Source organism: Seriola aureovittata, chromosome 23, assembly GCF_021018895.1.
Source record: "Seriola aureovittata isolate HTS-2021-v1 ecotype China chromosome 23, ASM2101889v1, whole genome shotgun sequence".
In the NCBI taxonomy this organism is placed as follows: Eukaryota; Metazoa; Chordata; class Actinopteri; order Carangiformes; family Carangidae; genus Seriola; species Seriola aureovittata.
The window spans coordinates 18,016,155-18,038,691 of NC_079386.1; the positions used below are offsets into that span (position 1 = coordinate 18,016,155).

At 39.6% G+C, this 22,537-nt stretch overlaps 1 long non-coding RNA gene across 1 annotated transcript; it reads left to right on the forward strand.

Annotated features, from left to right (window-relative positions):
- Nucleotides 1-20,750: 20,750 nt before the first annotated feature.
- LOC130164689 (uncharacterized) lies at nucleotides 20,751-22,219 on the forward strand. The gene is made up of 2 exons (XR_008826646.1): nucleotides 20,751-21,084; nucleotides 21,171-22,219. It is a non-coding gene; the product is annotated as an uncharacterized LOC130164689 (long non-coding RNA).
- The last annotated feature ends 318 nt before the right edge of the window (nucleotides 22,220-22,537 follow it).

Here is a 22,537-nt window from a genome sequence, read left to right on the forward strand (position 1 = left end):
AGCGACGGCCCACTGCGTGGTTGGCCCAGCATTTTCCTGTCTTTTGTTTATTTTGACCGGGGTCTCCAGTCCTTTTTATTTCCTTTGGTTTAGATTGATAAACTTTGAATGTTTTTGGGGATATTTCAACAAAGCTTGGGTGAAATGTTATTCTTGTCTGGTGTGCTTTTTACATATGTTGCAGCCTCCTACCCATTTTGAGCATTAGATTTGGAGACCGTAACAACCGCCATCTTGTGTACCCTTCCTTGTTCAGGTCATGTGGTCATCTTGCCTTTGCCTGTGTCCCCACAGACACACACACATACACACACACACACACACACATACACACACCTGTATATACTAGATTAGACATTGTATTTTTACTCCGTTCCATTGTAAATAAATGTCTTTGAGTAACTACTGGTGTGTTTAATGTTGCACAAGCATGAATATTGCCAACCTCTACTCGGTAGAATTCAAATCCTTCAAATTTAACTTACTGTTGATTTGTTAATTTGGTTATAGTTAGTAAACTAATTATTAATCAGAGTTCCAGATTAATGGTAATAAATTGAGACTAAAACCATATTGGCTATTTTGCTTATTAGTTTAGGCTGGTGCCGCGAGAACTTTAAATAATTTTAAAGTTATTATTTAATATTCATTTTTTTTAATATTCATATTTTTCTTAATTTATGATAGCCAATAAATTGATACACAACTGAAAATCCAACATATTTGGTGTCCAGCTCATGAGGTAGAGCTCAGACCCAACAATAGGATGACCAGATGTCCCAGGGCACCAAAAACGGGGACTGTCCCCGGAAATGTCCCTGCTTTTAACTGTGAATTAAAAACCAATGTCTAGCATTGCGCTTGTTTCAGGCAACAGAGGGGGCTGACTACTAGCTATAGCAGCTTCAGGAATTAAGCAAGAATTTTACAATTTTCTTTGTTGTCTCTAGGCAGAGAAAGAAGGTGGGTCACACATTGGTTAGGAGTTTATAACTGGGCAGTAAATGAAAACAAAAACAAACATACCCAAACCCTCCTGCCAGAATTTTAGATTCTTTTTATCTATGGACCCCTACGAACTACAGGAATATAGATAATAGAGGAATAGACAGACAGTAGGACTTCATGACTGCTTCAAAGGTAGGGATTAAACAGTTACCATGGTCAAAATACCAAGACTGCCCTCTTTTCTTTTCACTGGTAAAACATTAGATATTTTAATGATATATTGGCCATCAAACTGGAAATGTCCCCAGTTTTGATTTCAGAAATCTGGTTACCTTATATTTCAACTCCTGATATTTTCAGCATTAAAATATTAAGTGATATCGAAATTCAATGTGTGTGATGCCATATGTCATTACCATGACATTAAGTTAACTTAAATTTCTTCAAACCTGAATGTTTATTGTGTCTGTGTAGATATTTTTCATGCTAGTTGTCAGTGCTAATGTTTTAGCTGTTAGCTGTAAATTAAGATAGTTCATGGCTACACACACACACACACACACACACACACACACACACACACACACACACACACACACACACACACACACATATTATATATCATCTTGTGTTTATGAGCTCTCAGGGCCACCTTAGAAAACAAAGTCAATTCAATTCACCAAAACCAGGGCAGAGCTCCTCAGCAGCAGCAGTTTGGAGTTCAGGCTGTTCTGGCTGTTAGACGTTAGACAGATAAGGAATCATGTGGTTCACGCCCATCTCAATACAGACGGCCACGGTCAAAGTATTTCAATTCAGGACTTTGACCGTGCAGCTCACTTTACTGCAGTGAGTCGATCATTGAGGCACAAAACAGGTACGATGGTTTAAAATTCAATTCTTCTTTTGATTCCTAACATTATCATATCATTATATATCACCATGCTGTCACTAATTTTAAATTTGAGGATTTTTTAAAATCGTTCCGATAATTGCTCATCATAATGGTAGGTCTGTCATAACTGATCATCTGTATTTCATGTTTAATATGTAAAGAGTTAAACGTGTACACAAAGTGATGATAATTATTGTATCTTTAAAATATTACAACTGTTATGAGTAGACATGTTATCAGTGCTCTTGACTGCAATGTTATTTGGAAACTCTATGAGCAATGCATCAAAGTGCAGCACTTCCCTTTTAACTCTTTGGACAAATGTAACAACAATGTGAACAATTCATATCATTATTGCAATATTTCCTCAGTAATTGGAAAACCTACAATTTCTATGTATAAATAAATGGTTGCTCTATTTTCATGTTCAGTATGAGCGTTATTCAAACTAGAGTCATAAATTGGTATTTTATTATTCGCTATCTGAAGAAGGTTACAGTTGAACATTATGCAGGTTAATGGTTAACCAGTTTTACTGCTGCACAGTGAAGGTTTCTCTTTTGCCAGTAGTTACTAATGGTTACAGGCAGCCATGTTGTGGGACAAACACCTACACAAATATTTGCAGTACATCAGACAAGATGGACGCCTGATGTATGGTAGTGACCTGTTTAGCTGTACACTAATGATTGTGCCCTCATTTTATATGACATATCATCAGATGCACTGCTGAGCCATATTTTTGCATTTACATTTCTTCATACTTAAAGATATTTATAACTTCTAATGGTAAAACACAGTCCATACCTTGTTGCCACAATCTGTAGCAAGTTAGAGCTGATCCAGATTTACCTGCTGTCCCAGTCCGTCTAGAAGTATTAGGGACCGACAGTTGAAGTGCCGTAATACATTGCCATAGTAATGGAAATCAAAGATCATAAACAACATTTAACTTCACTAGTTCAGGAAACAGAAGTTGCTCTGAACATTGTTACAATTTGTCTCTTTAAATGGTCAGAGAGCTCATGATTTATACTTGATAGGACAAATTAATATCAAATGAAGAGTATAAATCCATCTGTGACTTCAGCACCATGGACAGCGTCATGGTTTCATCAATACACACAGAGGATGGAGGTTAACAACAGTTTGTGCTACAGGTCTATGAATAAACTGAAAGAATCTGTCAAATTATCAGGTATCTTTATCAAATATACTATATACTATACATAATCCATAAAACTACTAACGGTATAAATGAATACAAACTAAATGACAGTGAGAAATGTAGAATTACTCTTTAACATATCACAGGATAAACTAGTCTTTCTCCTGTTGTAGACAGTTTGGCTGCAACAGTAGGAAGTTTCGATATAGAGTCGAAGCCGTCCCTTCAACTGTCGCTGCTTAAAGTCCCAATTCTCTTCAAGAATTAATATGTCACAGCTGGTTTATTTTAAATTTACAGAACTCCATGATGCTGCACTTGAAGAAGAGGCTGTCTACGCTCACACACACTGATTTCAGTGTTTTAGTTTTTCGTCATGCTGTTGTCCTACTTCTCCTAACAGACTGCTGTGGAGGTAACTCAAACACAAACACAGAAACAATCAAACAGATACAACATAGTTTGCATTATATCATATTTTAATATTGTGATAAAGTGAATGTACTGTACATGTTCATCAGACATGGGCAACATGCCATATTTGTGGTGTTGAATATTCAGTGTTCCAGACATGAAAAGAGAGGTCTGAGCCTGAGGGCAGGATGATTCCTTCTTGTCTTTCTAGGTGTATCTCAGGTAGTTGGACCATCTCAGCCAGTAATTGCAATGATTGGTGATGATGTTATTTTGCCATGCCATCTGAAACCGGCTGGGGATGCTGCTGGTATGACGTTTGAGTGGGCGAGACCTGACTTGAAACCCAGATTTGTCCACGTGTGGCACAAAAATCAAGAGCTTCATATTAACCAGCATCAATCCTACAAAGGCCGAACATCAGTGGACGTCAACAAAGTGAAGCACGGTGACATTTCATTAAAACTCTCCGAAGTCAAAATGTCTGATAATGGAATATACAGATGCTTCTTCCCACATTTGGGTAAAGACTCTACTGTACAACTTGTTGTTGGTAAGCATGCATTTATTATTATTAATACCAGCTACAACAGTGGGGCTGGTATTGTTTTCACGTTGCCAGGCTGTGTTTGTGTCACCACGTCGAAATGTGGTCCTGGAGAGAGTTACTGTGGTGGGCGCTACCACAGTGTTGCAGTTTTGATGACTTCAGCAGAGTCTCTATGTCTGTGAACAGATTTCGTGTTCACGATTGCGCAGAAACCCTAAAAGGTACAGTGACAAAACTTTACAGGTGTGTAGTTGAGATCAAAATAAAGGGTGATTTTAAAGATGGGTGTCATCTGAGCAGTGGCACTGGAGGAAGGGGTGTTGGAATTGGGAAAGGGGAAAATGTCCCCCAACTTTACTAAAGTCATGGACCACTGTATCCAAGTATCAGTCATTCCTGTCCACACTAAGACATTAGGGTAGAAAGGTAAACACTAAAGACCAGCTTCTGATCACAACGTGAAAACAACATGAAAAAAATACCAGCCTTGCTGTCTTCACTGGTAATTATGAAGTAATGACCGCTGAGTCTTCAAGGGTCAAAACATGAACGAGTTAACGGGCGTTGCGGATGGTGTGATGTGCATGGTCTTTTATTATTGTAGTGTTTGTTGTTGTTGTTGTTGTTGAGCTACTGCTTCATATTCACTGCTGTTTACAGAAATCAGTCCTCAACTGATGGTTGGATGTTGAATGCATGATTTGATTTCAGTCAGCAGTGTAGAGAAAGAAAAAAGCAATTTAAAGAAATTTAAAAAATACACTTCCCAAAATTACTTTTAGTATCAATCATGTACTGGTGTTATCTAGAATAAACGCGCAGTTAAAGTCACTTGTGTTGCTACAGTTCTGGAATATAGACTGTGTTACACTTAACAACAGGGACCAGTGGAAATAATGTGAAACTGATTGCCATCAATCAAAAAAGCATCTGTTGAAATGTCTGACTTTGTTCATCAGGGACGACTTCCTCACTGGTCATGAGTTTAGCAGGGATTGACAGATCCAAGAGCGGAGCGGTGTTGCACTGTGAGTCTAAAGGCTGGCATCCAGAGCCTGAGCTGTTGTGGCTGGACGGTGAGGGAAAGCTGCTCTCTGCTGGACCTACAGAGACAGTCAGAGGTCCTGATGACCTCTATACTGTCAGCAGCAGAGTGACTGTGGAGAAGAGACACAGCAACAACTTCACCTGTAGAGTCCAACAGAAGATCATCAACCAGACCAGAGAGACACAGATTCATGTTCCAGGTAGAAATCTTTATTTTTCTTAATTCATTAAGCATCTTTTTAGCTTCAGTTGGCTGAGGTATACTTTAAGTAAGTAAGTAAAGTTTATTTATACAACACTTCAGTTTTCAGACATGAGTCATAAAGTACTTTACAGAGCGAGAGAGTTACATATATATATATAATACAACCCCTAAATTCCGCAGTCTGGAGTGGGAAGCTGAGGAAAAGAGCCCTATACGTTGCATGATCATGGGAATGATCAATCCTCGAATCAAAACCTCTGACTTTTCAGCGTTGAGCTGTAAGGGGTTTTATGCTGTTCAGTCCCGGATGTGATCTGCAAATAGATGGTATGGGATATTGTATCTGCTAATAATCTCACCTGAGGGCAGCAAATACAAAGAGAATAAAAGAGGTGCCAGGACTGAACCCTGACAAGTCAGTGAAGAGGCGTCAGATATTAAGTCTCCACAAGAGACAGTGAAACTTCTGTCAGTGAGATAGGATATGTAAACCAGTCTATTGCAGTACCCGATAAGCCTACATACTGTGTTTTAGAGTAACTATTATTGTTTTATTATTTCAGATGATTTCTTTGTGGCGCCGTGTAGTTCTGCTGCTCATATCACCATCAGCTTGGTTGCTTGCTTCGTGACTGTTCTTGCAGTTGTCTTTTCAGTCTGGAAATGGAGGCGTAACAAAAATAGTAAGTGACATATTAATACATTTTATGTTCTATTCATCTTTGTAACATTTAAGGGTTTTACAAGTAAAAGTCAAAATGCATGTATAAACTTGTTTGGAATGGAATCTTTAACCTGTGCTTTTGTTAGTGTTTTAGTTTCAGTGTCATGTTTCAGCTGTGAGTGTGTATCCTGTTCAGTATCAACACCTGCTTGCAAAACAGCATCAAACAAGATAACAAGTGTTAGTGTTTTAGTTTCAGTGTCATGTTTCAGCTGTGAGTGTGTATCCTGTTCAGTATCAACACCTTCTTGCAAAACAGCATCAAACAAGATGTGCACTTAAAACTCAAGAGTTTTCTGATTCCATTTGCAGAAACTGAAACTAATATGATTCTGCCAAGAGAGAATCATCAGCTCATGGCAGAGAGTGAGAAAATAAAGGATACAGAGATGAAAATGGCGGAAATTGCTGCAGAATTACAGAGGAATAAGGAAGACATGGTTGGTATACTGATGAAACAGAAGGAGGAATTCACAAATCAGAAAGATAAACTCACACAGCGAAAGAAGAAGATGGAGGAACTGCTGGATGCAAATGAAACACAGTTACAGTCACTGGAGAAAGAAACAGACGATACAAAATGCAATAATACAACTGGATACCTAAAGCTAGAAGAAATAACATCTAAATACAGATGGGGCCTGACTGACGGACAGAAAGAACTTGAGAAACTGGTACTGAACGCAGAGAAACTATTACAGACAACAGAGAGTTTAGTTAGAGCAATGGAAAAGAAGGAAGTAGAGAACATGGAGGGAAAACAATGTGGGACTGAAAGAGTTTGAAGTTTAAATGCAAAATGAATCAAAGATAAAACCAAGGCATTCAGTTGGAACCAATTGAAATCTTTTTGTTTTCTTTAAAAAAAAAAAAGGAAGAACCTGTTTTTAGTTTCGTATTATTGTATTTTTCATTTCTCACACTTTTTTCACACACGATTGTGTTGATTCTTACTTCTGGAGGTTTCATAATAAACAACAGTTCTGTGAACATTCAGTTTTTGAACAGCCTGAATTTTCTTCCATATTAAACTTTTTTGACATTTTTAAACTGTGTTTACAACCTAGCAACACTTCCGCTCATGGTTCTTTGGGAGTTACCATTTTTTCAGAAACAACGGTTGTTTGAGAAGCTTGCCGAGCCAAAATCGCACTGTTTACAAACACAGCCACACACACACAAACACACACACACACACACACACACACACACACACACACACACACACACACACATACACACACACACACACACACACACAAACTACTAGCACACATATACTGACAGACACACAAGCCATCTCCACCTTTGGCAGCCACTTTGGATAAATCATCATTTTGGCATCAAATTTTTCAAAGTAATTTACTTCAAATAATATTTGCTGCTTTTTCAACCATTTTAGCATCGTGGTGAGGTGATCTTTTCAATAGGACTTGTAGTTTTCGCTCCGATATCCCATTTTTGAAGACAAGTTTCATCTCAAAAGCGGAGCCCCAGTGGCTAACCTGGTAGAGATCGTACCACATAGGCTTAATCACACACACACACATTTATATTGAGAGAAAAACGCAAACACCATCTCCACGATTTTTATTAACCTCATAAAATAAAAGTCCTAACATGGTAAGAGGAAATTATTGGCTCTGTTGTTCAAACCCTTATGCAATTTATACTGTCAAACACAGGAGCACAGACATTTTCAAAATAAGAGTCTCAAAAAGGTAAGAGATAAGGTAGGTAATAAAAGTTTGATTTTAGAAGTTGTCGTTTATTCAGGGATATAGCTTTATTTCAGATCAACTTCTGTTGGGGCATGTACATGTGAGTATACATGTCTTGCTGTGGTTGTGGGGACAAATTTGGGTTTGAAACCATCAGTGTGAGTTTATTTTTGCCAGTCGTGGCAGCTTCAAAAGGCTTTTTGAGGGACACCTGCGGTGACTGAGGTCAGTGTCAGGATGAGTCTCTACAACATGAATGAAACTGAAAATAACGTCCTTTGTACAGATTGAAACGTGAGGAGTGAAGTACATGCACTAAGCAGCAGGCACATTCGAAAACTTCTCCAGGAATTTTCGAGTTATAACTACTTCCCAGTGGGTTGGGCCCATGATGTGGTCAGAAAACACAATAATTTTATCACATAGGATTTCATATTAGGTTTTTTAAAGGCCAATATGGAGAATCGCTTCAAAGACGACTAGGACCCAAATGTTCCCATCTGGATGGTGCAGCCTTTTCAGTCGGACATGACTTATCAGGATAGTTTTGAATTTCTGATTGGCTGCTGTTTGGGATCAATAATGACACCTAAATAATGTGTGAATGTCTTTTCTGCTTTAATGATGATGATATTCCAACTGTCCAGTGAATATAAAAGCTTAAACCTATATATATATATATATATATATATATATATATAAGAAATATGTAAAAAAAAATGTACAAAATAGCAGCATATTAGCAGGTATATTGCACAGATGGTGTATGTTACTTATTGCACATGGTGAGTCTGTCAGTTCCTGGTGGGTGTGGTCTACTGAATAGATAAATAGAGAAATAGAGGGTAAATATATTGGTGAGATGTTGAAACTGTAAATGTGTGAGTTGAAAAAATAAATCTGTTTCTTTAAATAAACACCACAGGGTTAAAGTACAAGGGAGCCTGACCATGTTCTTCCTTTTGTGTCAAGAGCAAAATTAAAATCAGTCCTAAAAGTGACACAGAATCAGTAAAGAGAAGCTACAATATAATGGAACAATGTGTGATTTGTTTTCATGAAAACTCTCACTCCAATGAGGAAAAGTTTCAGATATGTGAACTATGTTTATGTAAAAGCTGGAATAGACCGGCGGGAACTAACACAAGGTGGACACGCCTCGATCTCAGGTGACCAGGATTAAAGTACAGGTTATTTTATCTGTGGACTCTGACGGAGCAACACACACTCTCCATGAGGTGACTTTGATGCACAAAGCAGGTATGTAAGCTTTTCAACAGTAAGTTTCTCTAAATTGTTAATTCTATTGAAATTATTGCAAATAAAAAAAATCCCCATTGTCAAAAAGATACTGTCACATGATGTTATATTTATTGGACTATCCAACTCTCATTCTACAAATTCTTAAATTATGTTCAAACTCTTCATCTCTAATCTAAATGTTTGTATTTGAAAAATGTCCAGTTTCCCTCCACAGCAGTCCTGTAGATGTTGTATCCACGCTGTTTTGTGTCTCATCATTCCAGCTGACTTCGTCTCCCCGAGTTTTACTTCTTGTATCATCATGATCGCGTCTAAATTCCTGCTTGCTGTTCCCGTTGTCTTGGCTTTGTGCACATGGAAAAGTAAGTCACACCTCTTTGTGGTCATGGTGATATCAAGATTTTAATTAAAAAACAACAATTAAATGTTCATTGTTGAAAATATTTAAATACTTTTGATCACCTTAAGGATGAGCAGTTGTATTTCACTGCTTACACTTCTTTTTGGAGTCAAAGTGAACGTCTTATTGGCTTCAGTGTTTTTACTCTAAAGTGTTTTCAGGTTTACCATCACAATCATTTTGTCCTTGTTAATTTGATTTTGCTCTTCTTTCATTCCAGCTGATGTGGTTGCATCAATTTCAACAGTGTATCATCACATGTTCTCAGCACATGGCCTTATTGAATTTGCTCTCAGTGGTATTTTGGTTGTTTATACCACATACAAATGGAAACGTAAGACTTTTATTATTGTTACTTATTTTTTTAAAGTTTCGTCACATCTAATGTCACTTAGCAGACATTTAGTTATCAGAAAAATAAATGTGAACTTCTCTTAAAGTTGACTCACATTTCTATTCTTATTGTTGAATAAACACATTGTCTCTCCACAATAGGAGAGAAGGAAGAATTGGTGAAGAAAAATGCACTGCTTCAAGAACAGTCACTGCAAAAGGAGAGAGAACAGGAGGATGTGGTGACAGCACTGATGGAGGTGAAGGCTGAGCTGGAGAACCAGAAGGGTCAACTCAAAGTCCTGTTGGAGGAGGTGGAGGCGGAGAGAGAAGAAAACAAGCAGCAGCTTCAGTCAGTGGAGCAGGAAATAACAGAGAGGGAGATTACTTTTGACAAACGAGAGGAATTATTAAGAGAGAAAGAAAACTTGTTACAAGGAAAATGGAAACTGGACGAGGCAAAGAAACAAACTCAGAGACAGTTACTGAACTGTAAGAAACTGATGGAGCCAATAGAGACTCTGGTCACTAAAATACACAGAATGAAGGAAAAAGACGTACAGAATTAACTTAGAGTCGACTCAACTACTAAGAGGTTTCATATTATTACCATACAATATCACACTCTGGAGCTGCCTGATTCACACTCTCTGGGACTGATGTGAAATTGAAATGGATATGACCTAAGACTTTTGTCACCAGAGATATTGGTAAATATTTTTTAAATACTTGACAAGATACACGAGGAACTTAAGGGTTCCTCATAAACTGTATTCAAGGATCTTAATTGGAATCTACACACACTGCACCATTACAAGTGAACATGAGAAACACTTCAACAGTTAAAAAAAATAGAATTACCACCACCTGGTTGTATCCCTCCGCCACTCAGACTAGTTCCAGGTTACATCCCTGTTTATCCAGAGTCATATATAATATGAACCATTTGTGTGAAATTTTGTCATAATTTCTGTGTCTGAGTCTTGAGTAATGACTAAAAAGTGTTTTCTGAGGTCACCGTGACCTTGACTTGGGATGTACAGATGGACAACGAGAAAACACTGTCTGCAGCTCTGACTGTTGCCGAAGTGGAGGCCGAAAAACGACAACATAACAAGCCAGTTAGAAACGACATGGAGAGAAATAGTGCAGGTTTCAACCACGACAACATGAGGGCACAGATTTAAGATAAAACTGGATAAGACATATTTATTATAACTGGGTGCAGCTTAAACTTTCACTTGGTTGGTGGTAACTTGTTACTTGTTTTCCATTAACTGTAAGAAAATGTGTGTTTTAAACAATGCTCAAATATGCAAATATGTACAGTCAATAAAATGTCAGAACATTAAGAGTTGAGTGTCTTTTTGTCATATGTCCTAAACAGGACTTTGGTAACATTTTCTACATTAAATTATTATAATAATAATTAAATTATTGGATGTCTCATATTGCCTTTGTGGTCTGTCCTTTTCTTGAAAAATGACTTGAGACAACTGGTTACAAACTGAGATTTGAAAGGGTGTTGAAATGTTTATTTTTATTTATCTATTTTACGTCATTTTTAGAAAAACAATATTCAAATTAGTTTTCTTTTGGAATGAAACCTACTACAATTGTGAGTACAATGTAAATATTGAAAAATGATTGCAAGAGTAGAACACAGCATTCTGACCTAATTTTTAACTAATTTGAATGTTATTTTTTAAAAGTTTACAATGATCTCAAAATGATCTCTAAACACTTTCTGTCTTGAGCAGAAAGGAAAATTTACAAAACATCCTCACTTCAGCATTCACTGGATCCAGCCATAAAATCAAATGTTTATCTTAGCAATGTAAAACCGAAACGTTCTGTTGTCCCAGTTTATGGTTTATCAGATAATGAAATCGTAAAGTCACAATAGGTCCAAAGTTTAATCTGGACATGAAGTGCAGCTTTGTTTCAAAGCAAGATTAGTCATGATTATCACAGTCTGATGCCAATTAAATAATTATACTTTTACCTAAGACTTTTCAATGGATTTGTTCAGGCATTGAAGTTTGTTTTTTGTAATGCATTATAATAATAATAATAATAATAATAATAATAATGATAATAAATGACCTACTTTACCTTCTGTTTTATTTGTGACTTTTGTGTCAAAGCGTTCATGCTGACAACCTTGACCTTCAGTTCATCAAATTGGGTCATTGTTACTTTTACACTATTAGTTGGGAACAAACACTCAACCCACTGATCATCATTGCTGGTGTGATGTCATCAAGTTCCTGTGAAAGGACAAACACCCACTCCTATTTATATATTACAAATATCTATATGATGAGTTTTTACATAGAATACATATGCATGCAACATGTGTGTTCCATGTAAAAATTATGTTTAAACATGCGTAACATATACTTTTTAATGCAAGTTTATTATAACAACATACATATATGTATTTAGAGTACAACATTCAGACACAGGGAATTCAAAGTTCTTTACAGGGGCATGGGAATGCATTAAGACAAAAATGAACATTAAAATAATATTTTAAAACTATAAAAACAAATACACCTAATACCTTTATACCTATAACTAAATATAAATATATATATGAATAAGTCATGTTAAGATTGTACAGAAGAGAATTAGGGCCACATGTGATTTGATTTGATTTTTTAGAATTCAGTTAGAAAGAAAGGTGGGCCAAATGTGAAAGTATAAAAAAAAGTTTATTTTCTTTTCTGAGATTAAAATATGTCTGGAGGACGAAAGTTTTGGTTTTTACAACCCTCCGTAATCCTTTAACGCATCACAGCGTGTATCTGTCAGTTAGCGTGTGACGTCAGACCCCCAATGCCGCGTGAGGGCTCGCACGGCGGGGACCAATCAGAGTCATCTTCAAGTTGTCATTAAAGCGATCGCTCTCTGGTGTGCTGACGTTTCGCCAGGCTCCGTAGAAACTAGTTGTTCGGGGTGGTACGTTAAACTCCACTGCTCTCTGGGAACGCAGACTTTAGCAGCTTTTTGTTTCATTAAGTTTTCGTGTTCAAATGAAAGTTCACAGAATTCAACGAAGGGAAAGTTTGAGCAGCCTGAAAGCTTTTATCCCTCCGCCGCCGTCGAAACGTTAGCTTGTTTGACGCGCCATTTTTGCTGCTAAAAAACACAAGCTGTGTCCCAATTCAGGCTGCAGCATTCTCCGGAGGACGTTTGGTAAGAAATTAAATGTTTTAAAACAGTATTTCCTCTAGAACTTCTCGTTTCTAGCAGCGGTGCTGTTGTGTCGGCGTCCACGTGACCGGGACGCCGACCCGCGGTTACGCGCGTCAGTTTGGTTTCAATTGAATTTACCTTTCGAATCATTATAGGCGGGATTATTAATGATTGTCTTTTGTGTCATGTTAATAAAACACACGTAATATAAGATTCAGACAAAACAACCGAAGTGTGTCCATGAGGTAAAAGTGTTTTTCCCAACTGCTTTTCCTATTAGCTAATTGAGTAGCTTAGCCTCTTTGTGACACTCTGTGCTTCAATGCTAGTAAAACAAGGCTAAACTATCCAGATATTCCAGGTACTGATGGCTACAGCAATGGGGTTTTCTTTTAAAATTCAAAGCATGTCAAGACCAGGTTTTATATCTCTCACAGGTAGTTAGATATAAATTTAATTGGATCACTCAAAATATCTTTTGTGGGTACAGATGTGGAATCTGGTAACATGCTTTTACACAGTTAAAAATGGTTGTAATAGTGCCACTGTGGACAGTTACAAAACTACTGCTAAAGATGAATATATACTTCAGTGTGTGGTTATTAAGTCCTTCCCATCATTGTTTTTACAGCTCTGAAGCAAATGTGCTGATCACAGTGACGCTTGAGGACATCTCAAAAAATGGTGGAGCAGTTTTCAGGTACTTGTACTTCGATATTTCCATGTTGCTACTTAATAAATATTAACTTTTAACTCCTACCCTAAAGGAGTTTTTAAATCGAAAACAACTGGACTAGGTTATTTGTCTGTGAAGACGTTTCACCTCTCATCCAAGAGGCTTCATCAGTTCGTGTATGCATCTCACCAGAAAGTAGGACCAGTCCTAGCCTGGTCAGATGCGTACACGAACTGATGAAGCCTCTTGGATGAGAGGTGAAACGTCTTCACAGACAAATAACCTAGTCCAGTTGTTTTCGATTTAAAACCTCCTTTAGGATACTATGACCTGGACAAATGAGAATATACACAGGCTTTTAACTCCTACATTTTGTTTTAGAGCTTTACTTATTCTTATGATCTTTAACATAATTATAACACATTGTCTTTAAAGTCTTGAGACTTCACTCATAATAATAAATTTCTTTTTTGTTTTTTATTAACAGAAACTGCCTCCTCGCGCATTAAAGATTTTTCAGGAGGAACTTCAAAACTCACTCACTCAGGTCAGTGATGCAGAGAATTCAACAAGCTTAAAGTCTACAATACTTGAAATACCACACAGATACAAAGTATATTTCAGGGTTAGAGAACTGTTGTAACAAAAACATTAGACTTGAGACTTAACTGAGACTAATTTTTTTTTCTTTTTTCTCTTTTCTTTTTTCTTCAGGTAGATCTGCGAACTGTAAGTCCCATTTTTATCTTTTAAAATGGCCGCTGTGCCACAACTGTTATTTGTCTGGGCTGCCGTGCCTATGCATTTAAACATGGCCGCCGTGCCATGATTGTGCTTTGTCTGGGCCGCCGTGCCTATGCATTTAAACATGGCCGCCGTGCCATGATTGTGCTTTGTCTGGGCCGCCGTGCCTATGCATTTAAACATGGCCGCCGTGCCATGAGTGTGCTTTGTCTGGGCCGCCGTGCCTATGCATTTTAACATGGCCGCCGTGCCATGAGTGTGCTTTGTCTGGGCCGCCGTGCTTATGCATTTAAACATGGCCGCCGTGCCATGAGTGTGCTTTGTCTGGGCCGTCATGTCCAAGTATTTAAACATAACCCGCCGTGCATTGACTGTCTCTTGGGCAACATCACCACTCTATTGCAACAGCTGCGCGTCTGTCCCTCTAATCTTGGATCACCCTTTTTTTTCTGGTGAATGGTGTACTCTCCCTCTCTTTATGTAATGGATGGTTGATATGCAGTTGTGTTTTACATGGATCAACATCCAAACAGAATTGACCTGGACCCAAGCACTGGGCAGGCAGCATTTAGTGTGTTCGTGTGTGTGTGTGTGTGTGTGTTTGTGTGTGCTCGTGTGTGTGTGTGTGTGTGTGTGTGTGTGTGTGCTCAAGGAAATGGAAGCTTTGTGGTGAAAATCCTGTTGTGGTTTTTTTTTTTTTTTTTTTTTTTTTGGAGTTTAAGCTTATGTCTCTATCCAACATGGCCGCCGTGCCAAAAGCATATATATATATTTTTTTTTCTTTATCTCTGTCCAACATTGCTGCTGTGCCATGGCTATTGCTGTCTGCCAGCTTGTATGCAAAATGTGTGCAATAACTTTTCTTTTTCAGATAAATCTGCAAATGGTGAGTCACATTTTTAGTTTTTCATTACGCAATGTTTTTACTTCGCCATGTCCCGACTGCTTTTTCTCGGCCACTGTGCCTTTTCGCGGCCACTGTGCCTTTTCGCGGCCACTGTGCCTTTTCTCGGCCATTTCTCGGCCACTGTACCTTTTCGCGGCCATTTCTCGGCCACTGTACCTTTTTCGCGGCCACTGTGCCTTTTCTCGGCCATTTCTCGGCCACTGTACCTTTTTCGCGGCCACTGTGCCTTTTCACGGCCACTGTACCTTTTTCGCGGCCACTGTGCCTTTTCGCGGCCACTGTGCCTTTTCGCGGCCACTGTGCCTTTTCTCGGCCACTGTACCTTTTTCGCGGCCACTTTGCCTTCTCTCGGCCATTTCTCGGCCACTGTGCCAATGCATTTAAACATGGTTGCCGTGCCATGACTCTCTTGGGTAACATCACCACACGTCCTAGCTCAGGGTTCGTCCGTCCGTCGAACATGGCCGTCCGTCCGTAGAACATGGCCATCCGTGCGTCCGTTGAACATGGCCGTCCGTCCGTCGAACATGGCCATCCGTCCGTTTGTCCATCTCTCATCGTCTTCATCACCCTTTTTTTCTGGTGAATGGATCAATCTCTCCCTTTTTGTTATGAAATGAATGATTTGCAATGGATGTACATGTATCATTATCCACAAACCTAATCTGGACCCAAGCACTGGGCAGGGGGGGTCCTTTCTATGCACAAAGGGAAACATTGGAGCATTTAATGGTTGGCTATTGGACTAGAGTGCTGCCTGAAATGGTTGGAATCTTTGGGGGAGAAATCCTCTGTTCTTGTCATTGTTTTTTGGCCTAAATTTTCAGTAAGACAAAGACTCTTTCTGGTTCTAGTCATGTTTTGAAATGCTAAGGTAGTGATCTGGAAGACGAGGAAGAATCTGATGTTGCGTCAGGGGCAGACTGATGTGTTGTGGAGTAATCTTTCTGGTTTATATGGAGGATCAGACATGTTTTTCTTAACTGGCTGTGTGTGTGTGTGTGTGAGAGAGAGAAAGAAGGGTTTTGTATAATTGTCTGATTTTTATTTTTATTGTCAGTTCTCCAGTTGATATTGAGGATGATGGGAACGGAAAGTTATAGTAAAATGGTGTGAATAAAAGTTTAGTTAAGTCTCAAGCTTTCTAAATCAACCTGTTGTGTATTGAAGGTGCCTTGTTTTGAGGACCCCCCCCATGGCCATCATGCCTATTTTTTTATTTTCTATTTTGAGTTTGGTTCAATATTGGTGCAATAACTTTTTTCCCCCCAGATAGATCTGCGAATGGTAAGCCCCATTTCTTTTATTATGCAAATGGCCGCCGTGCCATGACTATTGTTGAAGATGATTTCAAATAGTTGTTTTATTATGCTGTGAATAAAAATCATTAAAACAAGTGTTGTTTTTTGCTTGGCCATTATGCCTCTCATGTGGACGGTTGACAAATTAATGGAAAAGCCAACATAAAGCCTTAGTGAAGTGTTTCCATTTACATGATTCGCACTCATCAAACCATTCAGTGACCTTGTGGATAGGGGTGTTGTCATCCTACTTCCCCACAAAATTTTTTAGGTTTTTCTGATTTTTCAACCGTCTCGATTGCTCTTTACTTTATCAAGACCACCATGACTGTCTTTTTCTATTTCTACGTCCGTAAATTATGCATTGCTGTCAGTCACTTTGCGCGTCAGTTCGTCCAACATGACTGCCTGTCCCTGAGTCTTTTAGTCGGTCTGTCCATCAACCTATTTTATACTGTTGATCTACAAAAAGTGAGTACCATTTTGTTTGTTTTCTGTGGGGTTTATGCTTGGCCGCCGTGCCATTAACCATATTTCTTTCAGCATTTTTTTCGGACCAACATGACCATCCGTCCGCTCGCTCGCTCGCTCGTCCGTCCACCAACCTGTTTTATCCTGTTGGTGTACAATGAGTAAGTACCATTTAGTTTTATGGGAGTTTTGCTTGGCCGCTGTGCTATAACCATACTTCTCTTTCAGCATTTGTCAGCCCAACATGACCGCCTTTTCGTTGAACGTGGCTGCGTATCCGTCCGTTTTAACAATTTTCCTCCTATTGGATCTAAACAGTAAGTGCCTTTTGTTGGCTGTGCCTCAACTGTCTATTTTTCTCCGTCCATCCGTTAGTCTGTCCGTCTTTTAGGCTGTGATCAATTTCAATCTTTTTTTTATTTTTTTTATTTATTTATTTATTTATTTATTTTTTTTTTGCTTTGCTGCTGTAATTTGTCTGGCCTCTGTGCCCCCTTGACTAGTGTGGTGCAGCGTAAGCTGGTCTCTTAAAGCTGTGGAGGATCAGGTTTTTTGTTCAGAGGGCAGATGCGTCTCTGGCCTAGTTGTGACAGGAAGGGTTTTGTGTAAATGGTTTGGAGATGCAGCTCTGCCTGTACAACCTGGCTGCCATGATTATTTGTCTTTCAACTTTTGATCAATATTGGTGCCATGATGATTTCAATGGGAAATTTGTTATGCTGCATATTATACTGTGAATAAAATTGAACTGTTTGGCTTGGCCGCCGTGCCTCTCATCTCTCCATCACCCTTCCCCAACACTCTATTAAGTCCACCATGACTGTTTTTCTATTTCTGCGCCCACCAATCAAGCGTTGCTCCCCGTCACTCTGCGTGTAGGTTCGTCAAATGTGGATCCTGTACCATTTATCTGCTCGGTTTTGCTTAGCCGCCGTGCCATAACCATATTGCTATTTTTGCATTTGTCTGATCAAAAAGAACGTCCCTTCGTCCAACATGGCTGCCCGTCCATTCATTTGTCCATCCATCGTTTTTCATCCTGTTGTAGTTCTCTCTGTCAGTCAGGGCTGGACTGATGTGGTGTGGAGTAAACTGGACTCTTTTAGGGCTCTGTGGAGGATCAGGTTTTTTTATTTGTACATGGGCTTTTGTGTAAATGGTTTGAAGATGCAGTAGTCATTGATTTTTACTGTTTCAGTTCTACAATGAGGCTTACACTTACCTCTTTCTCTATCAATCCTCGTCTCTATCTGGATCTTTCTCTCTCTGTCCAACATGGCTGCCGTGCCATGACTATCTCCCTCTTTCAGTTGTGTTCAGTATTGTTGCATAGGTAGAATAGTTCTGTTTACGGTAAGTAAACTGACTGCTGACATCCCTGCAAGATCTTGAAGATGCAAAAAAGGTAAGCTCCTCTCAAGTGTGTAACACTTTAATATTGCACTTAATACTGTTCTTGACAAATACTGCATTGATTCTGGTAACTTAGAGTCCTTTTTTATGGAAAAAGCATATTACACCATCTATGGAATGAAGTGTTGATGCAGTGTTTTGATCTTGTTATGCTAGTAAACCGCACCCCCAGTGACTGTGGTGTGAGGGTCATTGGGGTTGTCACAAATGGGAAATTATTTCTCAGCCTGAATCATTTCCACAACAAATGACTTACTACACTCAGAAGTGGGAGCTAAGATTGCAGCTATGCTGAGAGATGGATGAACTCGTTCCATGCCTGAGAAACCATCGCAGGGGCATGATGGAAGAGTTGAGACACGCTTTTAGCATGGTGCCACTTCGAAGAAAATGCTGTCAGCCTTCCCAATGGAGCAAGCGCTTCCAGGCCTACAGTGGGAGTTCACCGCCTGGAGAATCGGCCGAGGGTAACCACTCCATGCTCACTGGTGCGTAGTTCACCTCCGCTCACAGCAGCATTAAAAAGCAGCACTACTACCTCTTCTCATGCAGCTGCAGCTGGCACATTTCCATTGACGTTGACAGCTTGTGTGGGGGTACTGTGGGGCTCAACAGCACCACCAGAAGGTTCCTGTTGGGCTGTAATTGCGTTGCCGTGCTGTATTAGGAAAGAACCATCAGAGGGCTTGATGATGCCCGCCTCTGTCATCTTTGATCTTTTGTCCAGCTGCAGCCCAATTGATGAAGGAAAGGTGACGTGTCAATGTTGTGTCTTAAACTGGTGTTTGTACAGTCCTCATCCCTGGTTGCAAAGATTTTGGTGAACAACTCCAGTTGCTCTCAAAGCTGGTGTCTGTGCTCTCTTCCAGACCATCACAACTTCTCTGGTACAGGTATTCAACAGTTTGCCTAGTCTCAGCAGACAGCAGTGGAGGATGGAGGTGACATGAACACCTCATCTAAGGCAAGTGGTGATGATATGGTCAACTCTAGCTGGTGGCAGTGATGGTCACAAGTAGGCAAAGCCTAGCTCTGGATACGTGCACTGTGCCTTCCCACTCAGTCAGCAGGTTGGGCCCCATAATGCAGCCGTCAGGCTGCCATGGTGTTCACCTGGCTCCAAACTGTGGTGGTTGTGAGGGTGCGGCGGTGACTAGGTCACCTCCATCATTCTCCTCATAGTCTACCCAGGGTACTTGGTACCTCGTGCTGGTGGTTAGGTCTTCAGTGTTTACCAGCTCTGCTTCGGTCAGGGCTGCCATCATAATCCTTGGTCCATACAGGTGGATGTGCTTTTGGCTTGAAGAGCAAGCGCTTACTGTCTTGAAGTGTCCAAGGTAGGGTACCCATGCTGTGTATGAAGGTGGAGATCTGCAACATAAGCAGCCAGAATCTCTCCTCCTGTGACTGACAACCTGGTCTCGGGCATCATCGGCATGAGCACAGCAGCCAAAGCGGCGCTGTATTGCTCTTTTGATGCAAAGTGAGGGCAACCTGAACTGCTGTCTCTTCTGTCGACAATGCATTAACCAGCTGGCCTTTGATTAGGTTTTTATGTCACCTCTATCCTCCTCACCGCTGTCTGCTAAGACCAAGCAAGGTGATGAAGACCTGTATCAGTGAAGTTGTGAGGGTCTGAAGGCAGAGCAGAGGCACCAGCTGCAAGAGCTACAGAAGCTGTTTGCTGAAATCTTTGCACCCAGGGATGAGAACTGTATGTACACCAGTCTGGTAAAACACCGATACCAGTGATGCACGCCTCATGCCTCCACACCCAATGCCTTTCCTTTGCCAAGCGGGCTGTGGCTGAACATAAGATCAGAGAGATGACAGAGGTGGCTATCATGAAGTTCTCTGATGGTTCTTCCCCATCATAGCACGACAGCTCCATTACACTCCACTGGAGACCTTCTGGTGTTTGTTTAGCCCAACACTGCCATCTGCAATGGGGTAAGATGCCGTTTCAAGCTGCTGAGGTTGGTGGGAATGTGCCAGTCACAGTTGCGTTAGACGAGGTAGTGGTACTGCTTCCTAATGCTGCCGTGAGTTGGGTAGAACTGGGTGCCGGTGAGTGTGGAGTGGTCACCCTCAGTTGATTCTCCAGGTGGTGATTTCCCACTGTAGGCAGGGAAGCGCTGGCTACATTGGTATTGCTGACAGTGTTTACACCTTAGTGGTTCTTTGCTGTAGGCATGTCCTAAGTCTTCTGTCGTGTTCCTTCAACAATTTTGCAGGCGTGTTCATCTATTGCTCTAAGTTGTTGCATCTTAGATCCCACCTCTGAATGTAGCAAGCCAAATGAATTGAGGGAATAATTCAGGCTGAGAAATTTCTGGCTTGTGACAACCTTCATGTGCATTACACCACACAGCGGCTGGGGGTACTGTTTGCTAGCATAACAAGAATATCAAAACAATTCGCCTCCAGTATTTGTCAAGAACAGAGATGTATGTTAAATCACCGACACTGCCCTCTTTTGCAGAATCCAAAATATTCATAATTTTCTCTCTCAAATTAAAAGGGGCAGGTTGCAGTCAGTTCAGCCGTTTCCTGCGCCATGAGATGAACCAACCCTGGAAGCTGTGACCCTGAGATATTGTGTCCTGGATGACTGTTGAGGACAAGCTGTACCAAGCCCTTCATGATGATGATGATGATGATGATGCTGACGACTCCTCATTGTCACGTCCTTAATGTCTTCAGGTAAATTCATTTGCTAGTATTTTCAACTCTTCTGTAGTTTTTGCTTGCTTTATACTTATGCTAACTGATTGTTTTTCTTCTGTCAGACCCTAAGAGAGGCTGGATGCTGCGGCCTGACCTGAGTACACCGAGCCCTGCCCACATTCTGACCTCGCCAATGGATTCCTGCTATACGCCACAAGCCTGGCCTCCCTTAACTACAGGAGGGGGTTTGGGTTGCCCCTGACCTCAGTTCGGTCGAAAAGCGGAGCTTAAAGTTTAACTGCTGTTTAACACAAACTGACAATAGATAAATGCTGCAATTCTTAGAGAAAGATGTATGTTCTAAAAGACAAGGTTTGTAAGACTAGACTCACAACCATACACCCCTCGGTTAAACTGTTAGCACCACAGATAATGTCAACACAACACATGAACATTGCATGTTTATATACACACATTTTATTTATATTCTTAATCATTTTATGTTTATACATTTTTTTTTTGTGATGTATAGGTATTTCATTTTCATTTTTTGATGTTCACTGTGCTGCTGTCTGAAATTGAATTCCCATACAGGGTATTACTAAACTTAACCAGGACAACCATTTCAAAAGCGCAAATAAGACATGAGTCAATTTGGATGTGTTATAACTTTAGTTGCTCCTGCGCTTCCTCTTTCCCACTTTAGATAATGTAATCACAAATTACAAGCCACATTCCAATCCTGACTAGTAACCAGCAGTTTAATCTTTTCAGACACAGATCTGAGGAAAAATATAAAGTTGAATATCCAATTATGTAACCTTATGTTTTAATGTAATAAATTGATCTGAAATCTGTCGGTATCCTTCACAGAAGGTAACAGACATTTGACATCCAGAATGTCTTTATTACTATTGTAGACAAAGGACTGCAGTATGACCCACACTTACCTTTGTTTTGTTTGCATTATATTGTTTGATCAATTAACTTATTGTATTATTTATTTAAGGTTTTGAAGGAAGTACTATGAAATCCACATTTATATTTTTATATAATTTTACACATTATTTTGGCCTCCGTGCCAATCTGTCGATATGCTCTTTATTTCTTTATCGTCTTTGTTCTGCATATCATTTACCCCGTGGTTAATAAATGTATTTATTTAAAAACAGTCCTTGTTGTGTAGTAAATAAACATCACGGCTTCTGATGTTAGACTTATCAAATTGAGGATTTTTAATTATAAATGGTGGCCTTGGTGTGCTACACTTGTGTATTATATCAAAATGCCGTAAATGTAGCGCCTGTTACATGTTGAAATATAGTCCTCTGGAATAAAGGACATCAGTCTCTTTGAAAGATGACCTTGAAATCTCAGTTTCAGCAATATATTTATGGTATTTTAAATGAACATATTTGTATATGCACATTTCTGTATGCATTGCACAGTTTGATTACAAAACACTAATTAGTGAGGAATTAAGCTAAAC